Source organism: Bos mutus, chromosome 17 (assembly GCF_027580195.1).
Source record: "Bos mutus isolate GX-2022 chromosome 17, NWIPB_WYAK_1.1, whole genome shotgun sequence".
Classification (NCBI taxonomy): domain Eukaryota; kingdom Metazoa; phylum Chordata; class Mammalia; order Artiodactyla; family Bovidae; genus Bos; species Bos mutus.
In genome coordinates, this window is record NC_091633.1 from 53,611,918 (window position 1) to 53,630,588 (window position 18,671).

The following is an 18,671-nucleotide window of genomic DNA, read 5'->3' on the forward strand; positions in this document are numbered from 1 at the left end:
CAGAGACATTACTTTGCCAACAAAGGTCCATTTAGTCAAGGCTATGGTTCTTCCAGTGGTCATGTATAGGTGTGAGAGTTGGACTGTGAGGAAGGCTGAGCACCAAAGAATTGATGCTTTTAAACTGTGGTGTAGGAGATCCAACCAGTCCATTCTAAAGGAAGTCAGTCCTGGGTGTTCATTGGAAGGACTGATGATGAAGCTGAAACTCCAATACTTTGGCCACCTCATGTGAAGGGTTGACTCCTTGGAAAAGACTCTCATGCTGGGAGGGATTGGGGGCAGGAGGAGAAGGGGATGACAGAGGATGAGATGGCTGGATGGCATCACTGACTCGATGGACATGAGTTTGAATAAACTCCAAGAGTTGGTGATGGACAGGGTGGCCTGGCATGCTGCAATTCATGGGGTTGCAAAGAGTCGGACATAACTGAGCAACTGAACTGAACTGATGCTGATGCTGAATCGAGGATGGTAGGAATAAACAGCCCATGTCTCTAGCCATCCTCTGCTGTAAGGCCATACCTCCTTTCACAGCAGCTGTGGTTGGCACTTCAGAACTGTGCATCTTTGTGAACTCAAAAAAAATTTTTATTCTCAAATAAAACATGAGAACTTTTAAGTATTCCAAACCAGAGCTTTAAAAATACAATTCTGGGGCCTTCCCAACAAGGCCCCTAAGCCATCTTCCCAGCATTATCTTCCCCAAGCTCCCCTACGCAGACATCAAACTCCTACCAAAACACCTGAAGCATCGTTTCCTAATCAAACCAGCATTTTCCAACCTCAGAGCATCTTCTCTTCGGATTCCTATCTTGGAATGTGCCTCATTCTCAGCCTCCATCTGAAGTGTCTTCAACTGCTGCCTCCACCATGAACCATTCCCCACCCCTCAGCCAAAATCAGTCTCCCCGGCCCTGTGCTCTCCCAACACACTGCTTATAGGTCTATAATAAAAATGACCGTGTGCCGTCTTGTCTGATCGTTGTTGACTGTAAACTCAATGAAGGCAAGTCCTGGGTCTTAGTGATTCTGGTAGTCCCTCCAGCATCTGGCACATACAATAGGCAATCTCTAAATATTTGTTACATGTAAGTGATCATAAATTGTGACTGCTTCTCTTTAGTGATAGTTTGTGGAGGAAACAAATCTTCTCTTGTGAATATGGGATTGTCTCTTTGGGAGTCCCTTGGACTGCAAGGAGATCCAACCAGTCCATTCTAAAGGAGATCAGTCCTGGGTGTTCATTGGAAGGACTGACCCTGAAGCTGAAACTCCAGTACTTTGCCCATCTCATGCGAAGAGCTGACTCATTGGAAAAGACTCTGATGCTGGGAGGGATTGGGGGTAGGAGGAGAAGGGGACGACAGAGGATGAGATGGCTGGATGGCATCACTGACTCAGTGGACATGAGTCTGAGTGAACTCCGGGAGTTGGTGATGGACAGGGAGGCCTGGCGTGCTGCGATTCATGGGGTCGCAAAGGGTCGGACACGACTGAGCGACTGAACTGAACTGAATTGAACTTCTCTCTCTTATATGCTGCTGGAACACTAAGCAAAGTGTCTGGTACACAGTAATGATTCCATACATTTTTATCACTGGTGGAGGAAGAACAGGATGATGACAGAATGAAGAGAAAGAAAAAGAAAGAAAGAAACCACTGCCATGGTTTACAGATAGCCATAAATTCTTTGATGCTCCTCCCATGAAGAGGTGTGGTCTATGGCCCCGAATGTGGGTGGGCTCTGTAGCAGCTTTGACCAATGAAATGAAGGAAAAATGACACCATCTCAGTTTCCAGGGGAAACTCTTACAAGACTGGCAGCTTTCACTGCCTGTCTGGATCTCTACTTTGTTGGAAGGCAGTTGCCATGCAGTGGAATCTTCAGCAGCCCAAGGAGAGATTTCTGTGAAAACTAATCAAGGCTCCAATCCAAGAGCCCCAACTGAGCTCCCAGCTAATAGCGCACCAACCTGCCAGCCATCTGAGTAAACCATCTTGGAAGTGAATGTTCCAGTCCTTGTTAAGTTGCCCCAGCCTGAGGCCACTGGAGCAGAGCAGTGCCCATCCAAATTGCAATTCAGAAACAAATTAAATGCATGTTGTTATCTCAAGCCATTAAAGTATTGGGATCACTTGTCAAAAGAACAGCAAATAATTGGGACAACTGCTTAGCTAACTTTCTTTTCATCTTTTAAGGTCGTAGTCTCATATTTTGAAAATCTAAAAGTTTCTTAGGTTTTTAAATATTCGTAATATATTCATAATATATCAGCCTGGCCAGTTAATGAATGAGCTACTCTTTCTGAGTGAATTAAAATCTGAGGGTGGCTTTTAAACTGCCCTTCATCAAAAACTCTCTCTGGTTGGGGGATGAGCAGCAGGCAGGCCTCCCCTCTCTGTTTCAACTAAAGCTGCTCCTCTTCCCTCTGTTGTCATGAGCTCTCCTTAAGAATCCATCTGAACAAAGGATTCTATTACAAAATGTCTGAAAAATGCTGTTCTAGAGTCTTAGACCCAGCAAATCTGAGACTATGTTCTGTGCTAGTAGCTCTGACCACTTTCATGAACCAGTAGAGCAGCAGCTTAAATTGTTTTCCATTTGCAGGCAAAACTAAACTGAAACCCTAGTTACACTGTCTACAGTCTCTCCTGTGCTGGGCATTTTTGCTTCTGCCTGGGGTATGTGGTACATGAAAGGCAACTCATGTTGCTTCAGAAGCTCCCGCTACTAGCAGCAAAACAGGGACACCTGCTTGGAAAAATTCCTCCCAGGAGTCACGGATGACATTTCTGAGAAAGATCCCAGAATGGCACATTGAAAATTAATAAGCATACCAAGCAAATGGCTCCTGTGGAAGATGTACCCTTGTTCATTCAGCAGAACTGTAGTGGCTGTGCAATGACCCCACTGCCTCCCTGGGCCACCACTTCAGCACTGAAGGCATTTCACATTATTTCTTATAGGTTTAGCTTGCTTTAGACACTAGGACCCTATATATCACCAGTCAGGGGTGATTTAAGGACAGACAGGTCAGAAATATAAGTGTTTGGGATGGAAAATGACCTTGGTAGTCCCATCTGATTTTAGGGTCAGATTCTAGTGACAGGACCTGACCCTCCTCCCATAACGGTACCCACATTCCCTCAGTGTCCAGACACTAAATACTAGCCTTGCTCATCCTCGGTTTTTCCCCAAACCAGAGTCCTATCATTTTCTTTGTCATTCAGTCTGGGCTCTGACAGACTTCTTGACAATGATGAACATCTTCCTGAGTCTAGGCATCTTGGCTCTTCCGGTCTGTATCACATTTTTTTTTTTTTTTTTTTTGGCCACACGGCATGGCATGTAGGATCTTAGTTCCTCAACCAGGGATCGAATCCACACCCCCTGCAGTAAGAGCCCAGAGTCCTGACCTCTGGACCACCAGGGAAGTCCCATCTTGCCTCTTCCAGACTCCTCACTCCTGGGCTGCACCTCCCCACAAGAACACCGCTGGTCACCTCTTGCTGGTTGGCCTTCACACTGGTGCTTCTCAGAACAACCCACGGCACGCAGGGTGGCTTGCTCCATCCCTGCAGGCAGAGTCGGCCTCTCAGGCCCCACCTGAGAACTGTTCCTGGGATGTTGCGGGGCTACGAGGGCTGCCGTGATGTAGGACGGACCACAGACAGATCAGGTGGCTTAAACAACAGAAACGCATCATCTCCCAGCTCTGGAGGCGAGTGATCAAGATGTCAACTGACATATATACACTACTATGTATAAGATAGATAACTAATGAGAAAACACTGGATAACTCAGGGAACTCTACTCAGTGCTCAGTGGCGACCTACATGGGAAAGAAATCTAAAACTGAGTGGATATATGTATATATATATGACTGATTTACTTTGCTGCACAGCAGAAACTAACACAACACTATAAAGCAACTAATCCTTTAAAATTTTTTTTTTTTTAAAGATCAAGATGATAAGATCAAGGTACTGGCCGGATTGGCTCCTTCTGAGGACAGGGAGGAAAGGACTGTCCCAGGACTCTCTCCTTGGCTTGTAGACGGTCATCTTCTCTCTGTGTCTCCACATCCTCTCCCTCCATGTGGTATCTCTCTGCCCTAATTTCCTCTTTTTCTAAGGATACCAGCCATACTGGATTAGAGCCCACATTAAATGTCCCATTTTCATTTAATCCTCCATAAAGACCCCATCTCAAATGTAGTCACACTCTAAGAAACTGGGGGGTGAGGACCCCAGTATACGAATGAGGGGCTGCACACAACATCCTGTAACAGAGACCATCCCTCTGGTTCACTTCACCCCACTGTCCACTTAGGCCTGAGCTTGAGAGAATCTCAAAGCACTGATGTTCAAGTCAATCGCACTCCATGATGAAGAAATCCCAGCTTAAACTAAATGGTGTTCAGTGCCAGGCCTCCAATATGAGCGTGTCTAATTGTCTGGTGAGGCACAATGGCCAGGACCCTATTGTCACTTGACAGACTAAGTTCCTGGAGTAAACTGACCCAAAAGAGGCCTGGAAGACAAGCAGCCAGTGAGAAAGAGCGTGGTGACTGTCACCTGGGTATTTCTTCCAACTCCCATATTTTGGGAAGAAGGGGAGGGAAATAGACTTCAAATTAAAACTAAAGAAGCTATTTTTATTTTTTAAATGTTTTTAGTTTTTGAAGCATAAGCGGTGCTGCCTTGCTGCCTGGCTAATAGAGAATAATAGTATCCTTATTTCTGGGCTTAAAATAGCATAGCCAGCTACACTGGTGGCTCAGAGCACACAGCAAAGCTCTGATGACAAGGCATTCTGGTGCCTTGAGTGGCTGCAGCAATAGCCAGCAGAAGCAGGAGCGGGGAGTGGTGAACCGACCAGACACCTCGTGGGAGATAACCTTCTAGCTCATAAGCACACATAAGTCACATCATAGAAACTTCCAGAAATTACTGGAGGAGGTGGAGGTCATTCTGCAAGGTGCTAGAGTTCATATCTTAGCAGATAAGAGCAAGAGTGAACAAAATGTGAATTGTCTCAAAAAAAGACTTTTTGTGTGTGCCTAGCTAGATAGCTAGGGCTACCGAAGTCACAGTTCAAGAAAAGATCTCTATAACGGTGAGATTTTTAAAAGAAGAGCTCGTGATTGACGGTAATGCCATTTCAATTTGGCTGTAGCAAAGTCAGATAGATTATGATTTAATGTTAGCATCTGGTCAGTATATTTCTTCCAGTAACACCTTGTTAAAGACATGCATCCTCTGTCTCCTTGAGCACAGTCGGTTATCTTCTTCATTTGGGCAATGGACCTGGGTGTTAGGGAAATCTGGCGAAGAGACATGTGATTTCACCCAGCCCCATTATTATGACATCATTAAAGAAAAGTGATCAAAGTTGAAACCTCTTAAGGTCAGAAAAATATTTTTATTTGGAAAAATAAAATTCCCAGAAGGAGCACATGAGCCTCAGGAGACTTCCTACAAATCCAGCAGCACCAACTCCAACTGCATAAAATCCAATAGTATCATCGAGCCCCATTGTCTCTTATTTGTGGTCGGTAGTAAAAACCAGTGCTGCTTGCAATGAATCCACCATCTAAGGTGGAAGGTTTATGACAACCTTATTTTCCTTGTCACAAAGTACAAGGGAAAACCAAGTTGAGAAGGGAAACAAAGGGCAGAAATCCTGAGGCTAAATTACAGGTTTATAGACCCATGAAATATTATTAGCCTGGTCAAATTCCTACTGAGCTTCTGCATTCTGTTTATTCAGATTTCTCTGCAGCTTCAGCAGGGCACCATGCTCGACTGCCTCGTGAAGCATTGTTATTTAATCGTTGATGCTTTCAAGCCAGCTATGAAAACAATTCCCCACAGAGGTTTTACATTAGTTTAATTTTTCGAAGCTTTGCAAAAAAGCTTTAGTCTTACAGAAGTACTACACAGAGATGGCAAGTTTTATCAAGTTTTTAACAGAGCTATGACCGATGGGTGATGATGAATATGGACCGCCAATTTCAATGACCTGAGAGCTTCAGTCTTGCAAAGCACGTGACATAGAATCTGATAGGTGTGCAACAAGTGTCACTTCCCTTCCCATTCAAGGCGATCAAAGCGCAGGCCTCTATTCAATCATAGCACAAATATTTAAATAGTAGCCCTAACTTCTGTCTGAGACTATATGTTCCCTGATCAAAGTTCACGTCTTTAAGGAGGTCCTTCCGCTTTGCTACTGTAGGAATTAAGCGCCCAACTGAATCACTCTTAGCCACTGAGCTGGGCTTGTCAGTTGGTTTTGTAGAGATCAGAGGGCACACAGAAGCTATGCAGAGCAGGGACACAAAACTGCCTGAGTCTACTGTGAAGCCTGTGTTGCCTTGCGACAGCAGCCAAAGCAGAAGATTCACACAGATGACATTCCAGGGAGGAAGAATTCTGTTTGCCTCCACACGCCTTCTGCCTTCTGATCTCAAGTAAAAAGGGCGGAACCACCAAAAGTGGTAGACACACCCTGCCCTCTGCCTGGGAGGGGCCACAGGCCCCCTTGCCCTTCAGCTTCTGGTGGAATTTAGCCAACTGGGTGGCCTGCTGGAAGATGGAGGGAGAGAGGAAAGTCGTGGCAAGGTAGCACTCCCTTGGGTTCTTCCAGCTGACTGTGAACCTCCACTAAAGGCTACAGGACCCGTCAGGGTGGCCCGCCCTACCTAACTTTCTCCTTCCAGGCTCCAGGAACATCCCTCCTCTCACCTTGAGGGTTTATAGGGGTGAAGACTGCACTCGGGCACTTTACCATCACTTGTAGATTCCCTGTAACCTGCCTACGGCTTTGTAGTTTATCTCTTTATTAAACCATCCCGGAGTTATCCTTTAAAATGGTAGCATGTAAGTGCCCTGTTTATTTGGGAACTCACATTGTGCGTGTCAGTACAAGGAAGACTTGTCAGTCACATTGAGATGTATGACATGAAATGACAATCACTGAATACATCTTTGGACACCATGTCCAACTTCCCCCGTTCATTCTTTCAACCCACATTTATTGGTTGACTTTCTGTGTGATGAATCAGACACAACCTCAGGCACACTGGTGGATGCAATGCACTAGCCGGGCAGCCCCAGCAAACCCATGGTGGCGATGAAGGCACTTGGCCTGCCATGTATCTGATCTCTGGGCTTCCCAAGTAGTGCTAGTGGTGAAGAACCTACCTGCCAATTCAGGAGACATAAGAGACACAGGTTCAATCTCCGGGTTGGGAAGATCCCCTGGAGGAGGGCATGGCAACTGCCTACAGTATTCTTGCCTCAAGAATCCCACGGTCCGAGGAGCCTGACAGGCTGCAGTCCATAGAGTCGCACAGAGTCGGACATGACTGAAGTGACTACGCACGCTCACATGTATATCTGATCTCCATGCCCTGCTGGAATTCAGGCCTTCATGAGTAGAAGGCTCCCACCTGGCATCTCCCCAGTTCATCCTCTGCACATCCTCTGCTGCAGCCGCCTTGAAAGCACAGAGTTCACAGTGGCATGGCTGATTCAGGGAGAATTGTCAATCCTGAGCATGCTAGGGAGTCCTTGCCCATCCTTTTATCCCATGTTCCTAACACACCAACACTCGTTGTTCCTCCTAGCTGCCAAGCCTCTGAACACCTCTGTGACTTTCACATACTGTTCTAGCTGCTTAGAATGCCGTTTCCCCATTATCTTCCTGGAAAATTCCTAACTCAAGTCAGTCTACAAAGCCTTCCAGGAAGCAGCCGGTGGGACTAAACACTTCCTCCTGTGTGGTCCTATAGCAGCCATTGCACACCCCTGTCCCATCACTCATAATATTTTGCTACAAAGTTGCTTAGTGCACTGTCTCTCCTGCTATGCCCAGATTGCTGGCAGGGATGCTGCCATCTTAATTATGAAACAAAATGCAACTGTAAAAGCTGCCCATAGCTATCTCTACATTCTAGCTGGTGTGACTGATTTATCTTTGGAGAAAACTTGTTTTTTTTTTTCAAATTGGGGAAAACACTATGGCATGCTTTTTAATTTGCAAAGAATGTGCCTGAGGTCAGATATGAAAAGAGGAAGACAATAAGAAACCAAACAATGTCAAAAATCAAGCCCTTGGGGGGCCTGGGGCACCCCTAAGGAGACATTATCCAGCTGCTAAGACAGTCCTCCCCGCTCTTCTCAAGTGAAGAGCCTGAGGCTAGAGAAAGGGAAAGCCTGGATGAGTGGCAAGTGACTCACTAGCAAAATGATGGCTGGCCAGGGAGATGGGAGGTGGGTGATGGGAGATGCTTTTGGAGCAGTGAAGGCCAACATATTCCTCAGGCTTTCCTTGTCTAGGTTACAATTCTCTCACAAGGACTTCTAAGGTGCCACTGTGACCAGTTCACCCCTACCCCCGAATAGCAGCCTTAGGCAATGAAGGAAGAAAGTGTGTTTATGTTTTGAAACAAACCAGAGCACAGACAGCTCCTGGAGAAGTAGAGGCAGAGGAGAAGAGGTGATGAGAGAATCCCAAGACAGAGCAGCACCCAGAGAAAGAGGTGACACCAGCAGGCATAGGTATATCCTCACACAGCCCTTAGAAAGAGTGACTGGATTTCTGCAGTTCGCAGAATAAAGGTACAGGTCACTTAGGCTCACAAAATGAAGAGTGATCCTGGAAGGCTGACAATTTTTTATACACTTGAGTTACATCTATATTTTGAGCAAGTCACATGATTTTGGGCACACTGAACACACTTTTAAAAAAATTTTGACAAGTGGATGGATTGATGGATGGATGGATGGATGGACGAATGGATGATAAAGGAATGGGAGTTTTGCTTCAATACAGCCTCAAGCATTTGCTTCCTGACAGGGCCACCATGTTTCTTTCATCTTGTTACTTTGTTCTTATAAGGCCTTAAGGGAACTGGAGACCGTAAACAAAGAGAACAGATCCAGTAATGACAAGTCCAGGGTAATAAGGTAATAACCTTGGTTAAGACAGAGGGGAACGACGGGCTAATTAGTACAAGACATGTAACAGCTCATCTAGACTCCAAGATGCTCCCTCTCACCTGAGCCGCCAGCCAGCCTCACCTCCACAGCAGGAGCAGATGAAGCAGGTCATTCTCTCAGAGGCAGCATCCAGTGTGTTCCCAGTTCTCACTTCCTTGGACCACTAGAATAACGCTGAGAGCCTGAAGGTCTAATTTCTGTGTGCCATGGGGACCAAGAAACAGAAAGCAGCCCTGAAGAGAGGGGCATCCTGTGTGTTCTGAGAGGCCCCAGAGAAGGAGAGCTGGGCTGGAGTGCTTCCAGACCAGAGGTCTCAGGAGCCTGGGGTCAGTAACTCAGTGCTGGGGAGCAGCTCTTTGGAAGGCACTGCATTTTGTCTTAGGAAGCCCCAAAGCTTCATCCTCTGCAAAGTGGTTGAGGAGGGTAGGGTACAGGAAGTCACAGCCCACATAGAGGGCCCAGGCACGCTGGGCGCTCAGAAAGACGGCTGGGACCCAGCTTCGGTGTCAGGGCCACACTCGGCCTGGGGCACCCACACATTCCCACGCCGGAGCTGCCTGGGAACAGGACTCTGGCCTGGGAAAGGAGGCCGGGGCTGGTTGTCCCACCAACGGCAGTTCTCCAGTCGGCTGTTTACTACTGTAAGTGCTTCTGCCAAAGAATGTGAGAGGCGGGAAAGGTCAGAATTGTGAGCTGTCCATCACAGCTCATGGCTCAAAGTCTTGACAAGAAATAGGAAAATGACAGAATTAATGATGAAACAGGAGACTGAACAAAGGGGAAATGACAAGCCAGCAAGGTTTGACAGTATGTTTAGATTCTATATTCACTGCCTCTCAACACAGAGGAGGGCAGAATGATAGATATCAGCACACAGGAAAGACCCTTGGGGTAAACGCATCCCAATGCTTTGACCTCTCAAGACAATAACACTACAACACAGGTGAATGTTATTAGCAAAAGGTTAGTTGTCGGTTGAGAGAGTCCACATTTGGAATTTGTTTCTATTGTTCCTGTGAGCACGCTCTTGTCTGAAAGCACAAAGCAAAACACTTCACTTTCTAACATATAATTAGAACTGTTTGTTAGTAGGTTTTCAAGTTATTAACCTGAAAATATATAAATTTATGTTTGGATTTTCCTAGACATAAAAAAAAATCCCAGATGAATGGAGAGAGTAGCATGTAAACATATACACTACCATATGTAAAATAGATAGCCAATAGAAATTTGCTATATGACTCAAGGAAATCAAACCAGGGCTCTATAACAACCTAGAGGGGTGGGAAAGAGTGGGAGGTGGGAGGGAGGGTTCAAGAGGGAAAGGACACATGTACACCTATGGTTAATTCACATTGATACATGACAGAAACGAAACCAATACTGCAAAGCAATTGTCCTTCAATTGAAAATAAATAAATAAGAATCCCAGAGGAGAGGCTGGGACTTATTTGAGAATATAAGTGAAATCTTGAGTGCAAAATAAAGCTCATGTATCCATGAAAAATGTAACTTCACCCCAAAACCCAGAGTGGTTAATAAGTCCTTAAGTATTACAGAGATGGAAGGAAGGGAGGGAAGGAAAGCACAGATTTTAGAAATCTCCAGACCCAAGACTGATTCCCAAACTCCCCACCTCTTTTGCAGCCACCATCAGCATGACACTGACCCTCTCCAAGCCCCACATCCCTCTCCGTGATAATGGCAATCATGACATCTAAGAAGGTAAGGTTTACATGGAGCATGGGGCAGGCGCTCAGGGAAGATGGTTTCCCTGCTTTCTCCCTTCAGAATGGCGTTGGGTAAGCAATACTGGATTTCTCCCTTCAGAATGGCGTTGGGTAAGCAATACTGGATTTCTCCCTTCAGAATGGCGTTGGGTAAGCAACACTGGATTTCTCCCTTCAGAATGGCGTTGGGTAAGCAATACTGGATTTCTCCCTTCAGAATGGCGTTGGGTAAGCAACACTGGATTTCTCCCTTCAGAATGGCGTTGGGTAAGCAATACTGGATTTCTCCCTGGCGTAACACTCAGAATGGCGTTGGGTAAGCAATACTGGATTTCTCCCTTCAGAATGGCGTTGGGTAAGCAATACTGGATTTCTCCCTTCAGAATGGCGTTGGGTAAGCAACACTGGATTTCTCCCTTCAGAATGGCGTTGGGTAAGCAACACTGGATTTCTCCTTCAGAATGGCAGAATGGGTGGGTAAGCAACACTGGATTTCTCCTTCAGAATGGCGTTGGGTAAGCACTGGATTTCTCCACGTTGGGTAAGCAATACTGGATTTCTCCCTTCAGAATGGCGTTGGGTAAGCAACACTGGATTTCTCCCTTCAGAATGGCGTTGGGTAAGCAACACTGGATTCTTTTATAAAGTCCTGAACTTCCATTTGTGGAGGTAGAGCAGTCACGAGCCAGAAAAGAGAAGTGAACTAACGAGTAAAAATGAAGCACAAGGAAAGCAATCCTCAGAAATGAAAAATTGTTCTCAGTCACTGCAAAAATAGAATGAATATTTACTGCTAATGTCTCCTAGCAGGCAGAGCAAAATGCCCACAAATGCACTGAGAGCTTACTACAGAGGGCCTTTTGACACCACTGAATTGTGACAGAAGGCACCCCCTTCTCAGTGCTCGCCTCTGCTCAGAAGCAGCTGACCATCAGAAGCAGTGAGCCGTCTTCCTTTCAGAGTAGAAACTTGAGCAGAGATATCTTAAAAATAACCAACACACTCATGATATAAGTAAGGGTATAGATTCAAAACACTTGGACATCCAATTTCAGTTTAGGACAGGTGTTCCCAATATTTAAAAAATATGAGATGTCTTTTTTGCCATGCCAACTCCCCACGTGTTAAGAGCTGCCCTTTCAGTAGCTATCAATTAGGAAAATCCATAATCATAGAAAACAACTGTGAATCCCCATTTCGAACTGTGATGCTGGAGAAGATGCTTAAGAGTCCCTTGGACAGCAAGGAGGTCAAACCAGTCAATCCTAAAGGAAATCAACCCTGAATATTCATTGCAAGGACTGACGCTGAAGCCAAAGCTCCAATACTCTGGCCACCTGATACAAAGAACTGACTTTCATTAGGAAAAGACCCTAATGCAGGGAAAGATTGAGGGCAGGAAGAGAAGGAGGCAACAGAGGATGAGATGGTTGAATGGCATCATCAGTGCAATGGACGTGAGTTTGAGCTAACTCTGGGAGATAGTGAAGGACAGGGAAGTCTGGCATGCTACAGTTCATGGGGTCACAAAGAGTAGGACACGACTTAGCAAACGAACAACAAAGTACCCACATACATTGAAAAATAATCATGACATATGTGTGTAAAATATTATTTATCTCACCAACAAAAGATACAGAGCAAAAACAGCTTTCTGGACCCATCACAGCATTGTTGTAAACAAACTCCCTTCTCCTAGAGGTGCAGAGCCCACAGATGAAGAGCCACTCACTGGGGCACTGAGTCTCTGGTTTCTTTTATATAAAATCTCCATCAAAAGAAGCTGAGGATGAATAATGATTTGTGTAGTTTTGAAGCAAAGACTTTAAAATAAGAAAATGAGGATGGACCTAGAGATTATTATACTGAGCAAGGTAAGTCAGAGAAAGAACAAATATCATATGATATCACTTTTATGTGAAATCTAGAAAAATGATACAAGTGGGCTTATTTGCAACATGGACTCATAGACTTCAAAAACAAACTTATGGCTGCCAGAGGGGAAGTGGGGGGAAGGAATAAGTGAGGAGTTTGGAATTAACATATACATACTACTATATGTAAAAATAGATAATTAACAAGGACTTACTGTATAGTACAGGGAACTCTACTCAATAGTATGTAATAACATAAATGGGAAAAGAATCTGAATAAGAATGGAAATACATATATGTATAACTGAATCACTTGCTGTATACCTAAAACTAACACAAACCTTGTAAATCAACTATACTCCAATATAAAATAAAAAAATTTTAATAGGAAAATGAAGACAACATTCAACTCCTGAGAGTATATTTATCCTTGATGTTATTTATGCTATTTATCCCTGTTATATGTTATTTATCCCTGATGTTATTAATAAACCAAAGAGTTTTTTGTAAGACCAATATTTAGGATTATAATCTTGCTTAAAGAAGAGAACAAGCATCCTAATACATGTATTCTGAAGCACTAGAAGAAAACAATAATGAAGAGAAGGCCACTGTTTTCACAATGACTTTTTGGCACAATGACACAGCTTTATCTCAGAGTCTCTTGACTGAGAGAGACTCTGATTAAAAGAATACTGATTAATTACAATTTTTAATAATGGAACTCTGTATTGCTAGATGAAACCCCAACTTGCCATAAAAGGGAACAACTCATAAACTAACCCAAAGGAAAGTCCTTAAAATCCAGTTGTTAAAACAGAAGGAAAAACCCCAAACATTCACACAATTACTCAGTGTGATTGGCCAAGAATCTCAGGGGAAATCAAAACATGTGACCAAACACTTCCTTCTACTGCCTGAATCTCTTGAAACTGACAAAAAATGATCTACAACAACATCTACACCAAGTCATCACAGGATCAAACACTCGCCTCCAAAAAGAGACCAAAAATGCCATTTTCACAGGACCATTCCCAGGTACTGTGTCTGTGGATTCGATTCATATGGTGTGTCACATCATATCTTCAGCTGGAGGCACACATCCGTCCCACCCTGCTGGAACAGACTTGAGCATCTGCCTTCCGTGCTTGGTTATGGTCTTCATCAACAAATACAGCAGCAAAGAAAGAAGGCCCAGCAAAATTATTCACCAGGGACCTGTTTACATTTGCACTGTCAATTCTAATTGGTTTTTTATGGAGTAAAATTCTTCTGCCCTCATTAGAAGCATGATTGCCTGTCAGTGAGTCTAACATGTTTGAATTCCCACGAGGGGTGTCAGAAGCTCCATCTTGCCTACTGCTCAGGTAGGATCAAGGACAAGGTGCAGTCAAAATTTTACACATCAGTCCTTGAAAACACACGGCAAATCCCACTCCACCCACAAGTGCTTGTGCTTCACCACGCCACTGGAGAACTCTTGGGTTCTTCTGATCTTAGGCACTCACAACTCGGAGGGTCCTGAAATAACCAGGCTGACCTTGCCTTGTAGGAGGAAACTACTACTTCCTCCCCTTGTAGGAAGAACCTATGCTAGCTTCTTGGGTCTTCTTGGAATAACTGACAACAATAACTAGAGTATCCAAGGGCTTCCCTGGTGGCTCAGATGGTAAGGAATCTGCCTGCAATGTGGGAGACCTGGGTTCAATCTCTAAGTCGGGAAGATCCAAGGGCTTCCCTGGTGGCTCAGATGGTAAGGAATCTGCCTGCAATGTGGGAGACCCGGGTTCAATCCCTAAGTTGGGAAGATCCCCTGGAGAAGGGAATGGCACCCCACTCCAGTATTCTTGCCTAGAGAATCCCATGAACAGAGAAGCCCGGTAGGCTACAGTCCATGGGGCTGCAAAGTGTCGGACACGACTGAGCAACTAATACACACACACACACACACACACACACACACACACAGTATCTGAAGGCAGACAAGGCTTATGACCACTGAGAGCCACCTCACCTGTGTCAGGTTGGTGCTGTGCTGTACTTCATCACTCAGTCATGTCAGACTCTTTGCAACCCCATGGACTGTACCCCGCCAGGCTCCTCTGTTTGTGGGGATTCTCCGAGCAAGAATACTGGAGTGGGTTGCCATGCCCTTCTCCAGGGGATCTTCTCAACCCAGGGAGCAAACCCAGGTCTCCCACATTGCAGGCAGCTTCTCTTCTGTCTGAGCCACCAGGGAAGCCCAGGTTTGAGGTAAGGGTTATTTCTAATAACCCAGCAGATGGGAGAGAAAAAACCTGGGCATCGTGGAGGGTAGGAAGTTCTCTGATGGGTAAGAGGAAGGAAGCCTAGTGGTCAAGCCTTTGCCTTCCAATGCAGGGGGTGCAGGCTCAATCCCTGGTCAGGGAGCTGAGATCGCCATAGCCCCCACAGCCAAAACACCAGAACATAAACAGAAGCAATACTGTAACAAATTCAATGAAGACTTTAAAAATGATTCACATCAAAAACATTTTTAAAAATTAAAAAAAAAAATTACAACTCAGTAGAATGATGATTACACCCACTGTTTCAGTGGAGGGAACTGGGGGCTCAGAGAGTCGTTTTCCCACAGTCCCAGAGAAAGTAAGTGGCCTAGCAGGATGGAGAGTCGAATATTGCAGCTCCCATCCTATAGTGGCCCTGGGCAGAGCCCAGCCCTCCAGACAAATGGAATGTGGCAGGAGCTGACTTGGGGGCCTGGGGACTCAGAAAGTGTCCCCGCTAACAGGATGGATAGAACCACAAACCAGATGCCAAGATGGGGAGATCTCTGAGCACAAATACTCTCCTCACCCGAACCCTCCATAAAATAGGTTCATAATTTGGTCTACTTTCAGTAATTAACTATAAAGAAAAAAGAGGAGTTTACTAGACCAAAAACTATGGTGGGAGAGAAAGAAGTCACCCTCTAGCTCCTTTGTCCTTAATTTCCAATCATTGGAAGGACTGATGTTGAAGCTGAAACTCCAATACTTTGACCACCTGATGCAAAGAGCTGACTCATTGGAAAAGACCTTGATGCTGGGAAAGATTGAGGACAGGAGGAGAAGGGGACAACAGAGGATGAGATGGTTGGATGGCATCACCAACTCAATGGACATGGGTTTGCGTGGACACCGGGAGTTGGTCATGGACAGGGAGGCCTGGCGTTCTGCAGTTCGTGGGGTCACGGACACGACTGAGCGACTGAACTGATACTGAAGTCATTCCAGGAAACTTTCTTTTCGGGGAATTTTTAACTAAGATCAAATTAGATTGCTTTACAACTGAGTGTCCATTAATAGATAAATGGAAAAAGAAGGTGTAATATTTATTTGCATGTATACACACACACACACACACACACACATATAATATAATGGAATACTATTCAGCTATTAAAAAGAACAAACTTTTGCTATTTGCTGCACCATGGATGGACTTAGAGGATATTGTGCTCAATGAAAGTCAGAGACAGACGACTACCATATGGTATCATTTATGTGTGTAATCTAAAAGAATATAACAAACTAGTGAATAAAGCAAACAAACAAAAAAAGCAGACTCACAGAGAACAAACTAGAGTTTACCAGTGGGGAGTGGGGAGTGGGGAGAGGGGAGAGGGGAGAGGGGAGAGGGGAGAGGCGAGAGGGGAGAGGGGAGAGGCGAGAGGGGAGAGGCGAGAGGCGAGAGGCGAGAGGCGAGAGGCGAGAGGCGAGAGGCGAGAGGCACGAGGCAAGAGGGGAAAGGGGAGAGGCGAGAGGGGAGAGGGGAGAGGCAATGTAGCTGGGCAGGGCCGGGGGGCAGGTTACTATGGGATTCTATGAAGTCATGTGTGCGAAACTTTTGAAAATTGTATTTCACTCTAGAGTTTAAAGAATCTTGTATTCAACTACAGAACTCAGATTGCTTCATCCTCCGAGCCCTAAAATATTTGCATTTTAGAACTTTACCCCATTTCTTAGTATTCCCCAGCCTGAGTTTCTCTTAGAGATGCTGCCTACACTTGAGAATCCAAGATCTATGGAGGTGGGGTCAAGGCAACCATATTCTTAACAGCTCCCCCCGCCCCAGAAGGTTCCAGAGCAAACAAAGTGAGAGGCCCAAGGTATAAGGCAGGTTAGCATTTGTGATTGGATCTCAAGCAGTCAGTGTCTTTGTTTATGGAGAAAATGTGGAAGGACTGAGTTTGGACAGGAGGCCCTGAGATGTGGGCTGGTTGTAGGGAAACCCACTTTCTCATCACTGTCCAAATTCTTCTCCAAGAGGTTTAAAATCAATTATACAGGAATATCTGAAAAAGTTCTCCCATTGAAAGAAAAAAGAAGCAATGTAAATATCAATCAACAAACGAATGGATAAAGAAGATGTGGTGCATATAAACAAATAGAATATTACTCAGCCCAAAAAAAAGGAATGAAATAATGCCACTTGATACAACATGGACAGACCTAGAGATTTTCACAGTCAGTGAGGTAAATCAGGAAGAAAAAGACAAATATATATCACTTATATATGGACTCTTCAAAAATGATACAAATCAACTCATTTACAAAACAGAAACAGACTTCTGTTCAGTTCAGTCGCTCAGTCGCGTCTGACTCTTTGCGACCCCATGAATCGCAGCACGCCAGGCCTCCCTGTCCATCACCACCTCCCGGAGTTCACTCAGACTCACGTCCATCGAGTCAGTGATGCCATCCAGCCATCTCATCCTCTGTCGTCCCCTTCTCCTCCTACCCACAATCCCTCCCAGCATCAGAGTCTTTTCCAATGAGTCAACTCTTCGCATGAGGTGGCCAAAGTACTGGAGTTTCAGCTTCAGCATCACTTCTTCCAAAGAACACCCAGGACAGATCTCCTTCAGAATGGACTGGTTGACTCTCCTTGCAGTCCAAGGGACTCTCAAGAGTCTTCTCCAACACCACAGTTCAAAAGCATCAATTCTTCGGTGCTCAGCCTTCTTCACAGTCCAACTCTTACCCCTGTAGAAAACAAACTTAAGGTTACCAAAGGGGCTAACAAAGTTCTGGGGGAGATAAATTGTTTGGGATTAGCAGATACACATTACTACATATAAAATAAACAACAAGAACCTACTGCATATCACATGAAACTGTACACAATATCTTGTAATAATCTATAAAGGATTAAGAATCTGAAAAGGAATATGTGTGTGTGTAACTGAATCACTTTGCTGTATACCTGAAACTAACACAACTCTGTAAATTAACTATATTTCAATTTACAAAAAAAAGCAGAGACGTCCCTGTTGGTTCAGTGGCTAAGACGCCACACTCCCGATGCAGGAGGCCTGAGTTTGATCCCTGGTCAGGGAAGTAGATCCCACATGCTACAACTAAGAGTCAGAGCGCCACAACTAAGACCCAGCAGAGCCAAATAAATAAGTGAAGAGAAAGTGGCCCAGAAAGAACAGAGGACAAGAACATAAAGACGGGGTCTGTCTGCCTACTTGCTTGTTTGCACTCATGACCTAGGCTGGTAAGCAGTTTTGCCTGCTGGCTGGCTTCCGTCTGGCCGCCTGTTGAAATGACTTGCTATTCAGCCCCAGCCCTTTAAGGATATAAAGCAGGAAAACACTGCAGCCGCTATCTCTTTTCCTTCCTCTACCCCCTTCTTCTCTACTGGGAAGCCTCCTTATTCTTTTCCTCTCCCTCATTCTCTGTTCTCCATGTCCCAGCTTTCTTGGACAACGTCACTATACTTGGCCTCCAGACACTTCCTTCTGTTTGGGTTTTTTTCTCTCCCTTCCAACTTCAGGAAGCCTTCTGTTCTAACATCCCTCCTTTCCCTGCCACTCACCGGCTCACGGTTTGGTACCCAAGCTGTTTTCTGTTTGCTGGCAACACGCCTCGAATTCCATTCTGCCACAGGATTTAGCTCTAAGTCAGGCAGTAAATGGGCTCTTTACAAATCTAGCTTAATTTAAAGAACTCTCTCCGTGAGCTGCATTTCTGGGGACATTTTGCAAGGGTGTTAGCAACTAGACTGCATCCACGTGCTTGTACAACAGCAG